Source organism: Lichenostomus cassidix, unplaced genomic scaffold, assembly GCF_008360975.1.
Source record: "Lichenostomus cassidix isolate B80296 unplaced genomic scaffold, HeHo_3.0 unassigened_scaffold_chr26, whole genome shotgun sequence".
NCBI lineage: Eukaryota > Metazoa > Chordata > Aves > Passeriformes > Meliphagidae > Lichenostomus > Lichenostomus cassidix.
This window is the reverse complement of record NW_028147268.1, coordinates 950,660-963,416: the sequence shown is the minus strand read 5'-3', so window position 1 is coordinate 963,416 and position 12,757 is coordinate 950,660. Positions and strand designations below refer to the sequence as shown.

At 56.4% G+C, this 12,757-nt stretch overlaps 1 protein-coding gene across 2 annotated transcripts in view; it reads left to right on the top strand.

Moving 5' to 3' along the window:
• The first annotated feature begins 2,291 nt into the window (after positions 1 to 2,291).
• Positions 2,292 to 12,757, top strand: part of PLXNA2 (plexin A2) — a 137,927-nt gene continuing 127,461 nt past the window's right edge. Inside the window, exon 1 of one of the 2 annotated variants that reach the window (XM_085044352.1) lies at positions 2,292 to 2,531. The gene's annotated coding sequence lies outside the window, so the exon portion shown is untranslated. Of the gene's footprint in view, positions 2,532 to 8,956; positions 9,335 to 12,757 lie in introns of those variants that run through there. The other variant, XM_085044353.1, reaches the window with a different exon arrangement.

Below are 12,757 nucleotides of genomic sequence, written 5' to 3'. Positions count from 1 at the left end.
TTTGGAGATGGATTTATAGCCTATCATCCCTGCTTGGCCAGCGGCTGCTGAGCTCCTGGTTTCTTCTCCAAAGCTCTGTGTACCTGTGTTGGTGCCCCTGTGGCACTGTGTTGGTGCCATCCACTGGCACCCAGGTGGGTCCAAGGGTCTGTTCTGTCCCCAGAGCTGGGGACAAGAGAGGGGAAGGTCAGGCATGGATCAGGACCTGTACATCTATCACCATCACTGGACTGAATTGCAGAAGGTCCTTCCTTCTGCTCCAGCTCCAGACTATTCCAGCTCTTAGACCTTTCCAGAAGGTGAATGTCCTGAGCAGGAGCTGTGCTGGAGCTCTGGGCGCTGCTCCCCAGCCCAGCAATCCCGGAATTAGCTGGAAACAGACTCTGCAAACAGGAGCACAATCGAGCAGCAATAAATAATAAACAAGACAGGATGCAGACAGGCCTGCAAAGAGGGGAGGAATGGCTGTTGAGAGGCTTTGCCCTGCCCTGTAAAGCTTCTGCATGAGGAGGAGTTGCATTAGTGGGATGTGCATTTAGCCAGAGATGGGGTTTGCAGTGGGATTTGGTTCTGTTTGCGGGAAGGTGCAGCACAGGACTGTGCTGGGAACACAACGGGAGAGAGAAAAGCTTGCTCAGGAACCAGTGCTGCCATCCACTGAGAGCCTTCTGCTTGCTCTCCTGAGCTAGGCAGTTGCAACTTGGGGATCTCTCCAGGCTGTCAAAGTCCTCAGCTCTGGAGCTGCAGTGATGTCGAGGGGACTCTTTGTGGGTGGTTGGCTGTGCTGTGCCCACGCTCCCCTGAGGGCTCTGCAGGGGCTGCTGGAGAGGATGGTGACTGTGCTGGGATGGTGAGGAACACAGACAAACCAACCTGTGGCTCTGTGCCTGGGGAGGGGGCAGTGCAGGGTGGTTATAACCCCCAGGGCAGGGGGAAAGTGTAGGACCTGGATGTGCACAGTGGGATGCACAGGCATTCCCTGCTGGACCCTCCAAGGGGTTCCTGATGCTTCTACATGAGGCAAACAGCAAAACCAATGGCAACTGTGTCTTTTTCCACCCAAAACTGCTCTTGCAGGGTCTTGCTAACGTGCACCAGGCAGGGAAGATGCAGCAAGGCCACTCCTGTGGCCATGGTGACAGCGATGAGAGTGGCGCAGGCTGGGCAGGAGGGGAGCTGTAAGAGTAGATTGGGTTAGTTTAGTCACTTTGGTTTGTTGTGGAGGAGGCCCAGGATGATGGTTCTGATTTTCTCTTGCGACTGTTCCAATGTGTAATAGAAAAATAGTTTAAAAATTCCTGATGACAAGATGTGGCAAACAGCAATCCATCATGGTATTGATTCCCTCCACCGGTTGCACTCCTTGGAATCTCTCCCATGCCCTTTCCTGGGACAGGGGCAGCTGGACTGTGGTGCTCCTGGCCTTCGGGGAGAGAATTTCCTGCTGTGGCACTGGGACTAGCCTTGCCTCCCTGACTCTGGGTGTTCCCAAAGCCTTGTGGGCTGCTGCAGGTGACCAGTGAGGCTCGAGGGGTTTGAAGATGTCCTCACTGTGGGTACTGCGCAGATTCCAGGTGTTTCTCCTGTGCCAACGCAGCAGGAGAGGCATGGTGGTGGCTCTGTGGTGACCCTCTCAGCCCCAAGGAGGGATGTCCTGGTTGCCAGCAGTGGGTGGTCACAGGGTGCTGTGTCCCAGCTGGCCATGGCCACTGTGGTTGGCTTGTGGAAGCTTTTGGCACAAGGTGTGGAGGTCAGGGGCTTTGCAGCACACGTCCAGCCCTAGCTCTGTTGGATGCAGACCAATTTTCTGGCCCCGGGCAGAAAACCAGGTTATCAGCTCTTTCCATAGCTGGGGAAACTGAGGAACGGAGAGCTCAGGTGTCACTGTTCTCACCAGAACTGGGAACAAGGGGCTCAGAGCTGGGGACAGAAACCAAGAGCTCCGTTCGGCTCCCCCCGGCCCCGCCAAGGTGGGACAGCTGCCGGGGCAGGTGCGCGGCTCTGTGGGGACAGCTGTGCCGGGGCCGGGATGCTCTGCCCGGGCCGCCGCGGGGCTTTGTTCCAGCGCCGAGCCTCTCGCCGGCACCGGCTGGGCTGCGCTCTGCGGGGACAGGGGGGCGCAGGTGAGTGGGGAGGGGGTGCCGAGCCCCGCTGCCGGCGCCGAGGCTGGGCAAGGGTTAACGCGGGGAGTGGGGGCGGCGCGGGGGCGGGCGGGGAGCGGAGCGGGGAGCGCGCCCGGGCGCGGGGCTGGCGCGGAGCGGGGAGCGCGCCCGGGCTGGCGGCGGGCGGATGCCGGGGAGGGCGCAGCGCAGCCGAGCCGCGCTCGCCGCCGCACTCGGGCAGCGGCTGCGGAGGCGATGAGAGGCCGGCGGGGCTGAGCCGAGCCGAGCCGCGCCGCGCCGGGGGAGGCGGAGGGGCTGCGGGCAGCGGCGGCCGCCCGGCCCCGGATTTCCATGGTGCCGGGGGCCGCCTGCATCCCCCCGCGCTGAGCCGGCAGCCGGAGGCGGGCGGCACCGGAGCGCCGAGGGCTGGTGAGTGGCGGCGGATGGCGAGGGGCTGCTGCCCGCCGGGGTGCGGGGGGTCCCCGGGGTGGGGGCTCCGCTGGGCATCTCCAGCCGGAGGATGAGGGAGGAGGCTCGGGATCGGTGTCGCCGTGCCGCCCGCGGCTGGCCGAGCCGGGTGGCAGCAGGGCTGCGGGTGGCAGCGGGGCTGCGGAGCGCGGGGTGCTGCTCTGCCGTGCCCGCGGAGCTGCCCGGGGGTACCGGGGGAGCTTGGGGAAGGGATGGAGCAGCGGCTCCGACTCCCCGGTTCCGGGGAATGCAGCTCCCGCTCCCTCCCCGGGCTGCTCCGCGTTCCCGTTAGACATCGCTGTGTTTCCCCGATAATTCCTGCGGCCGCTTGGTACCGCTCAGTCACGGTCTGGAGCCAATGCAGCGCGATAAACTCATCTCCATAAAAAGTTCCTGCTAGCAAGGAGGCACTTTTTGGAAAACACCCCTGAATCTTAGGGGAAAAGACATAAAATCCCCACTACAACTTTCCTAAATCCTCGCAAGATCCTTTCTGGAAGGTGATGAGGGGAGAGATGCCGAATGCACTTGTGCTCCCTTGAGGGAAATCCCAACTCGTGGGTGATGGTCCCGCTGTCTGCAGCCCCGGAGCTGTCGGATGGGTGGTGGTGACAGCCGAGGCTGCTCTCTGCGAGCTGTCCTCGCCGGCTGTGACCTCCGTTTAACCTGGCACGGTCAGGCATTCCCGGCTTTGTCTCTATTCACGCTATGGCCAATACTCGCACGTTCCTGGAGGTGAAGTGAGTGATGTTCAATTAATCTGTGTTCTAAGGGGTATCAGAAAGTCAATAGGTTAATTTTAAGTGAGCTGAATAGTAAGTGGCAGAGGGAAAAAAATCCCCTGTGCGTGTGCGAGCAGCAGCTCAGGCTTGGAGGTGAGGGAACGTGAAGTTCTCAGTGCCATGATGTAAAAGCACTGCTGAAGGGCTGCTCCTGCTCTTTGCTGAGCACTTGATGCTTCGCTGGTGGCTTGAATGTGCTTGATAGAGCTCGGCTGAGCTGGGGACATGGTCGTGTCCCTCCTGCTCTGGATGGCTCCATTGATAACGGTGTCTAAAGTGAAATCTGATGACCTACTTTACAGCGGAGGGACAGATGCCTCGCAAGAATCTGTGCCATCCTCGGAACAGATGTTTGGCTTTTTACCTTTAACACAGAGGTGTTAGATCCTTTAAAACTCAACGGGGCTTTTTTGGTCTTTATTGCTGTCCTCTTGCCATTTGTTGTCACTTTGAGGACCCTGAGAGCTCCGATGTGGTATTTTGGGGTGGTGCAGGGGACCAGATAAAGCAGCTTTGATGTGAGGAGCTTGGTGCGAGCAGTGAGGAACGTGACCCAACAGTGTCAGCTGTGAAATGGCTTATCTGCCAAAGCAGTCATCCCTCTCCACTCTCCTAACCACATCCCCAGCGCTTGTTGCAAGAAGATAAAGTAACCCAATTTACTCCTCATTGTCTTTATGGTGCTGTTTGATGTAATTAATTGTGGAGTTTCCCCCCCGGCTCAGAACAAGTCGGCGTGGCAGAAACAGGTAACAGATGCTGCGTAAGATCTGCACATAATCCACCAATATGATGGAAGCAGCTCTTCCCATGCTCTTCCCATGCTCTGCCTTACTCTTTGCATTAACGCTGAGCATCTTCCCGGCAGAAGGGAACTTCAGGAGGGAAACTGCAGATGCAGAAGCCTGCAGAAGGAAGGGGTGATTGCTCCTGCCCTGTGCTCTTTAACTCTCCTCAGCAAATTGCATTAGGATGTGACAAATTGGCTCGCAAAGCAGCTAAATGGAATTGGCATTTGGAGCAGTTTGCCGGGCAGACCCTGTGGAGTCTCGGGGAAATGTGTGATTTGCAGGCTCTTCCCGACATCTCCCATTTAGGTACCGCCAGGAGGCTTTCCAGAACTTACTTTGGGAACTCCTGCTGCAGCTAAATGTGGGAGTCTCGAGCATGCCTTGGAAAGGTTGCCCGAAAGCTAGGGCAGATGTAGGTGCAGACTGTCTCATGCCGTGGGCAGCTGAGATGAGGAGCTGAACCGGGGAAGAAAGCAAAGCCGATATTTAGAAATTGCGTGAGTGGTGAGGAGCTGAAGGTGGGAAGCCGGGCTGGCTGTTGGGTGCCAACGTGACGTTGTGCTGGGGGAGCAGAGGTACCTTGGTTCATCGAGGGGTGATGATCTGGGGGAGCAGAGGTACCTTGGTTCATTGAATGGTGATGATCTGGGGGAGCAGAGATACTTTTGCTCACCAAAGGATGCTCTCCTAGGGGTGCAGAGGTACTTCTGCTCACTGAGGGGTGATGATACGGGGGAGCAGAGGTACCTTGGTTCACTGAATGGTGATGATCTGGGGGAGCAGAGGTACTTTTGCTCACCAAAGGATGCACTCCTGGGGGAGCAGAGGTACTTTTGCTTGCTGAGAGGTGACAATCTGTGGGAGCAGAGGTACCTTTGTTCCCCAGAGCTGTTCTGTGGCTCTCAGACGAGGCACTGCTCCGCATCCCAACAGGAACACGCACACCTGCCCCTCTCATCGCTCCTCTCCGAGCACATCGGCGGCTGCTGGAACACGGCAGTGATCAAGCTGCTTTAATTGGCCCCTCTGCAGCCTGAACAATAAATATGTAATGGGGCAGAGTGCCCCCCTGCTCCTCACGGCGCTCAGGCTGTCATTTTTGACGGGGCAGCGCGTGCTCTCCGCTCTCCCCGCGCTCGGGCTCCGCTCACGCTCACTTCCACCCTGTGCAAACCGCGCTCCCCCGTCTGCCTTTGGCATCCTTAAAAAGAGGGGGGAAAAAAAACCTGGAAAAAGATGAACCTGAGCATGCAGTGCTCCTGAGACAGGCCCCTTCACATTTCTAAACACTCTTGATTATTCAGCTAATCTTTATTTCATGGGCCTGTTACAAGAAACACAAACGGGGGAGAAAGTAGAAGGCGGTGACACATTTAAAATACACAAGAAAAGTGCTGGCAGGAATATAATCGTTCTTCTTCCAGCGATATGAAATATTTATGGGCCTAAGTTGTGGCAAGATTCTGTGCCTCCCCTCCCACCTAACTCCGAAATGTTTCTCGCGGTACAACAGGGGCTGGGGGGCACTGGCGGTGCTGCCAGCAGCTGTCTGCAGGGCAGGGCACCCAGCTGGCCGGGCACAGCGTCCGTCTGTCCGTCTGTCCGTCCCCGTGGAGGGGAGGGGAAGGGAAGGGAGGGGAGGAGCGGAGCGCTGGCCAAGCTGCCCGGCTCAAACGGGAGCGGAGCTGTTACAGTCTGTTAACTCGAAATAATTCAGCAGCGTCCCCTCGGCGAGCTGTGAAAAGCCCCCTTTGAGGTGCCCGTGTTGCGGAGGAGCCGCTGCTCCCCCAGGGCATTCTGCTATTAATTCATTAGATCTGAGGGGTTTTTTTTTCCTCTCGTCCCCCCTCTTTTCTCTTCCCCACCCCCTTCCCTGGCAATTCAAACAGTGATGAATGGACAAAAATCCCTCAAGGGAAACATTTTTTCACTTAGTTACAAAGATTTCATGGCTAATTAGAGTAAATGTGGTTTTTAGAGTGTTAATCTCTTAACCAGCTTGGCTGGGAGGCCACCGCCACAACAGCAGAGGGGAGGGCAGGGGGGACCGAGGGGGAAAAGGTGCTTCCAACTTCTTGCTGGGGCTGAGCCAGAGCTGGGGCTGCGGGCAGGAGCTGAAGTGTCACCGGAGTGTCACCGGAGCGTCACCGGAGCATCCCCTGGTGACCTCTTGGCTCCCTGCCGGGCAGGGCGAGGGCACAGCGGGGCTCGCCGCGCTCGGGTCGGAGGAGCCACGGGTTCTTTGTGAGCACAAGTGGCGCAGGGGGAGCCCGGCAGGAGAGGCGGAGAGGAACAAAAGCAGAATTGAGGGCAGCGCGCTGTCCTTGCGCGGCAGCAGGGCTCGTGCTCTGAGCCGCTCTCTGCCGAAAATAAATGTATTTACTGCGGGCAGTGCCGGCAGGGACACGGGCTGGGGGAGCCTCGGGCTGGGAGAGCCTCGGGCTGGGAGAGCCTCGGGCTGTGTCCCCACGTGCTGCTGCTGTGGCACACGGTGGCCCTGCTGTCCCCCAGCCCGTGTCCTGTGCTGAGTGCTGGTGGCCCTGGTGGCCCACAATTGCCAAAGGCAGATGTTTGGCTGATGGAAGTCATCCCCTTTTGCTGCTGTGAAGGAGATTTATCCTCATCTCCGCTAGAATGTTTCTTTTTTCTCCGGTTCTCCCCACCTGCGCTGCCTCCCTGGAATCCACATTTCAGCCTGGTTTTGGCTTCAGCTCCAATGGAAAAATGGCAGAATGGGCTGAGTAATTCCTGAGCCTGCTCCCCGGGGCAGCCCAGCACCATCCTGGGCCCTACAGACAGCACGGAGAGAGCTGGGGGGAATTTGGGGTGGGATGTGGGCTTGAAATTCCTCCTCATCCCACTAGAGGGGATCCTCTGGATCCAACTAAAATCCGAACATCAACCCGGCGAGGAGCAAAGCTGCGCTGAGCTGCAGCCTCTGGCTGGTGGTGACTGGAGATGGAGCACAGGGACTGGAGATCTGAGCTGAACGCAGCACTGGGCAGGGGGACAGGAGGATTTTGGTGCTTTTTAGACCTTCCAGCTGGCTATGGCTGTGTGTCCCTCTCCTTGTCCCTGGAGAGGTGGCTCGTGGCTCCTTGTCCTGCTGTGTCCCAGCCCAGGAGCTGCTCGGGTGGCACCAGGCTGCTCCAGCAGGACATTCCCGAGGAAGCACAAGTTCCCCAAACACACGAGTGCAACACGTGTCAGTGACAGGCCTGATGTGCTGTGTGCTCCCTGCTGGGCTGGAATGGGAATTCTGATCCATCTGTGTGCCTCAGAGGGGCTCAGGACCGGGGGAGCTGCTGGGATGGGGTGCTGGGAAAGAGGTGTCCCCTCCTTATCAGAGAGAGCCCATCTCGTGTTTCTCCCTGTAATCACAGCTCCTGTTTGGCTGGAGTCGCCCTGGGAGTTGGGGGTGGGGGGAGTGAAAAGCGAGATAAATGTATCGTACGATGAAAATTTAATCCCACTTTGCCTGGGCTAAAATTGCATTCAGAGCAGGAGATAAAAGGCACTGGAGTCACGTTATAACAAAGTCCAGATGATCTCCAAAGGCACAGGGGTGGTGAGGCTGGGAGAGCCCTGCCAGGGCCCTGCTGTGCCAGGGTGGCAGCTGGTGCTGTCCCTCCTCGCCTGGCACTGCCAGCAGGACCCTGACCCCACCCTGGGCCCAGCCCTGCCCCTGGCACAGCACCCTCGGCTCCATCTCCCCCCTTGGTCCTTCCAAGAGCTTCTCCTGTGCAAGTTCTGCCATCAGCTGATCCCATAATAACTCTGCTCCCTGTTCCATGTCTCCTGCAAGTTCCTAAAAACCTGAGTGCTCAGGCATGACCCACTGTGCTATGGACTCCTGTCTGGCTGGGGACCTCCAGAGACCCAGGAGAGGCTCTCCAGAGCTCCTGCCTGCCCAGCCATTCCCACTGGAGACTGGCAGCTCATCCCAGCCTGTGAGGGTCCCTGGGCAGTCCTGCCCCAGCCAGGCCCAGGCTCTCTGGAGCCAGCTCTGTGCTGTGCTCGGTGTGACAGCAGCTTCCCAGGCAGGAATGGCCCTCACAGCCCTTTTCCTGCTTCAGCACTGCTTCCCCACTTCATAAAAGTGAAAGGTGATGTCTGAGTAAATATTGCCCTGACCTCTCACCTCCCCTCCTCCCTCTGCCTGCCTGCCCAGGGCTCTGCTGGGAGGAGGGGGCTCTGTGGGGCTCAGGGCTGGAGCTGGAGCTCGGTGTCTCCTGGCTGGAGCTGACAGGAAGGGCAGGATCCAGCCTGGCTGCCGCCTCTGATGGTCAGTGGGTGTTGGGTCAGCGGTGTGAGCTCTCCCTGGGGGTGTCACAGCCACCAACACCGTCCCTGTGTCACAGCCCAGCCACATCCTGGGGGAGCACAGGGAGCTGCTGCTTGAGGAGGTGCTGGAGCTTCTTTGGAAAGTCACAGCAGGGAAAACCTGTGAGCAGGAGAGCGTTCAGGGAAGAGGGCACAGGTAGGGAGGGCTGAGGGTCCCACCTTGGCTCCTCTGTGTGACCTGGAGGGGCTGGCAGGGCTCTCCCAGGCTGGAGCAGCAGCTCCCACCTGCACAGGGATCAGCACTGGGAATGCTGGGCTGTGCAGGGAAACCCTCGGGATGCACAGACAAATCTTATTCCATTTTCCTGCTGAAGGAGCAGCTGATGGGAGAGCAACAGTCCCTGGCGAAGCCATTCCTGCTGTGCACAGGACAGCTTGAAGCCAACAGCTCATTTTCCTTTCAGCTCCTGCCTGGCTCCACCAGCACTTCCCAGGCAGCAGTTTAACCCCCGCAGTGTCAGGCTGCAGCCCTGTTTCCCTGTCCCGAGTCTGGGGAAGCTGCAGGGAAAACAGGAAAGCTGCAGGGCAGCTCCTGGCTCTGCTGTCGGCTCCTGACGCGCGCCGGGGAGGAAGCACAGCCACCCTGCTGCCACCGTCACTCCCTGACTCAGCGTGGAAGAAGTTCCTCGTGTCATTTCCAGGCTCAGCCAGCCTGGGAACAGATTCCTCCCAGAGGTTTATGTGCAGTTCTTCCTCTGTTCTGTCATCGGTTCTGCAGAGATCCCTCATGTCCTGCTGGAGGGCACTGGGTGTCCAGCAAGAGAAGGGCAGCGAGCTGGAGGTGTTCTCCAGGTGGTCCTGAATCACCCTGCTGTGGTTTGTTCGCCTGGGAATGAGCTTCCAAAAAGTGAGTTTGTGCCCCAGGCTTTGGAGGTTGATGCTTGGACAGTGAGGCTTTGAGTGGTTTGGATTTGCATCTCGATTTTTGGGGTCTCAGGGGTTCAGCCTTGGCAGGTTTTCCTCAGAGCCCAAAGTGGTGATTTCCCCCCTCGGAATGGGAGGCTGAGATTGTGGGAATTGGCAGTTGGGCAGAGCAGGTGCTGTGGTGAATATGAGTGTGTTGGTAGCAGGGTTAAACCCCCCAGGTGATGGTTTTTAATGGGCTTTTCCCCCTTTTTGGAGATTATTCACACACGGCAGAGCCCAGGGGCTGGGTGCTTGCCCAGGTAGCCAAATCCGAGGGGTTCACGTGTGGCCAGCTGGTGTGAAGAGCTTTGTTCCCCGTGGCTGGGCAGATTTATTGGTGTCAGAGCAGAGGAACGGGGAGTTGGCTGCAGAACAGGGATGTTACAGTTCAACTCCATAAAACACGCCGGCTGTCTCCTCTGCTCAGTCATTTGCCAAGTCCCCAAAAGTCCTGCAGTGACAGGAGCAGAGGATGGAGCACTGCCCTCATGATCATATTTCCTGTCTTTGCTGGTTTATGTCACAGCCTGGAATGTTATTTAAACAAAAAAAAAAGAAAATAGCCTGTGAATTTCCTTTGGATTTTTAATGGAAGTGCGAAGAGGTGGGGAGGAAAAGGGACAGTGCCTGGAGGTTTCTTGATTATTCTTATACTTAAAATTTGCCGTTTCACAGGTTTGGAATCTGCAGAGAAGTTAAAATATAGAACCATGGAATGGTTTGGGTTGAAAAGGACCTTGAAAGTCCATTCCCTGGCAGTGTCCAAGGCCAGGCTGGACAGGGCTTGGAGCAGCCTGGGATAGTGAAGGTGTCCCATGGCAGGGGTTGGAACTCGATAATCTTCAAGGTCCCTTCCAACCCAAACCTCTCTGGAATTCCATGATAAACCCAGAGCAAGCAAATTGACAGTTAGAGCTTTCCAAAATCCACCTTGAAATGTGAAACACTGTGTTCACCCTCAACCCTCTAAAAACCCTCTCTGCCCCTCTGTATTTCTGAATTCATTGAACATCAGAGGCATCATCTCTTGTGCCACAGGAGCTGGGAGGACCAGATGGAAAAACATCCCCAGCAATTTGCTTGGCTGAGAGGAGCTGTGGCACAAAAAGGGCACAGCAGGCTCTCTCTGCCCTGGCTGGGAAGTTCCCTCTGCAGCTCCCAAGGAGTTAATTCCAGCAGCAGTGAGGACAAGCTCTGTCCTGGAGTGTTTGGCTCCAGAGGCAGCAAGGAGCCTCGTGGAGCAGCAATTGTGCTCACAGCCTGCTCAGTGGCGACAGGTCCAGCCTGCCTTTAAAATCCTCATAGCAACCGAGGAGCAGGGGCCAAACTCGCTGAGTTCAGTGGCAGAGAGAGGCAGCAAACCCTGGGTTTGTCCCCCGAGCCAGAACGAGGTGCTGCTACAAGAGCCTGTGCCACTCAGCCTTTCAGGGCAGCGATGCTGTGACAGGGACAAGTTGGTCCCATCGGTTCCACCACATGAATTCCCTGGAGTCGAGGTGGCCACGGCTTGTGCTGGGCTCAGCCCTGCTGCCAGGACAGCTTCCCAGAGAGAAACAAAAGCAGAGGCACTTGGAAGAGCTTCCAAGGGGGTTGTGTAACTTGTTTAAAAAGGAATAAAAGATGAAAATAAGCCAAGCCCAGGTCGCTGGGAGGTTTTGCCACAGGTTAGGTGGGATTGAAGTGACTTTGCAGAGGGAGATTTTCACTTCTGAGTGTGAATTCTGAGTGTGTCAGGGTTTTAACCATTTGCTTCCTCACAGGCTTGTACCAAATGAGCTCTGTGTCAATCCTGTCATTGAAATGAGATTTAATTGGCTTTTAATGATGAAATGGTCTCCCTAGGGGTGAGTCCTGCTGGCACAGCTCACCTGCCTCACCAGAACGTGATCTCACACCCTTTGACCTGCAAAGATCTATTGAAAACCAAACTATTTTAGCTTCATTCTCTTCTCCTTCCATGATTTTTAAAAACCCATTATTTTTAACCACAAACAGTGCAAATTTTAGCATGAGAAAAAGCAGAATATTGGCTCATTTCTTCATCCCCATGAATTCCTGCTTCATTCTCTGCAAATTCCCATTATAAACATGACACTTGGGCAGATTATCTGCTTTAGCCATCTTGTTACTGAAGGGGATATCATATTAATTTCCTTGTCATTTAGTTTGTTCTCATCTCTGTGGGATCATTTGGCTAAAAGTCCTGTGAATCTTAATGTGACTCTGTTGGTCTTTGCTTCTGGCTTCAAAACAGACAAAGGAAAAAGCACTGAAGTGCTCCTGGGTTTTCCAAGATCACCGATTTTCCTCAGAGCTGTGGGGAAATTCAGATCTGGGAAGTTCTTTATGGCCAAGCATCTCAGCTGGGTTGTTTTGGTGGAAGTTCCACAGCTTTTGGGGCCACAAACAGCTCCAATCGCTGAGTTTTGGCTTTGTCCCCACAATCTCTGAGCTTTGTGGGAATGTTTTGGGGACGTGGAAGGGCAGTTTGTGGTTGTAAAGGGGGGATTTGTAAAACTGAACAAGCCAGAAAGTGTTCTCAATACCTGCACTGGTTCTCACAGGTGGTTTTGTTGTGTTTATGGAGAAAAACCCTTTTGTGACATACCCTTGGGTTTGCCAAAGGATCCCTGGGGTTCTGCCACAAATCCAGCTGCAGCTTCTCTCCCTGAGGGATCCTCTGTGTATTTTATGGAACCAAGGAAATTTCATGGTCAGTTCTTAGCCCATCTCAGTGCTGTGTCCACTCAGGGGTGATGGGGTGGTTTTGATCCCTGTGGTGAACCCCAGAGCAGTGCCCTGGGGACTTGGGGACAGCTGGGCCAGGCTGAGCCATGTCCCCAGAGCAGGGCTGAAGCAGAGGGTGCAGAGGAGCTCCCGGGCAGGCAGGCTCCCTGCATTCCTGTGAAATATGGCCTCACACGTCCTTGAAGGATTTATTGTTTTCCGGGCACGGCTGGACCCCGTCGGATAGGCTGGAGCTAGGAAGGAAATGACTCAGTTGCTCTCCAGACAAGTGCAGCTTTGAAATCCAGAGAGGCAGGAGACAGCTGAGAGGCTCCGGCGCGTTCTCCGCGGAATTCCCGGTGTGGCTGTTCCTCCCACGGGCTGGGGAGGGATGGGGCAGGGAAAAGGCCTGGCTGGGCAGTGGCCACGATAGCTCAGGACCCTGTGGTGTGGGGATGTCACCGCAGAGCAGGTGACAAGGGGAGGTGGCACCCCTGGAGCAGGGAGAGGCTGTGGGTGCTGCGCTGAAACACCACTGGAAGGATGGTTATAGCAGCAGCTGGAGCAGCCCGTGGCTGATTGATTGCCACACCAGGGGCACAGCCTGGGACAGAGCCTGAGCAGCTTCCAGGGGGTT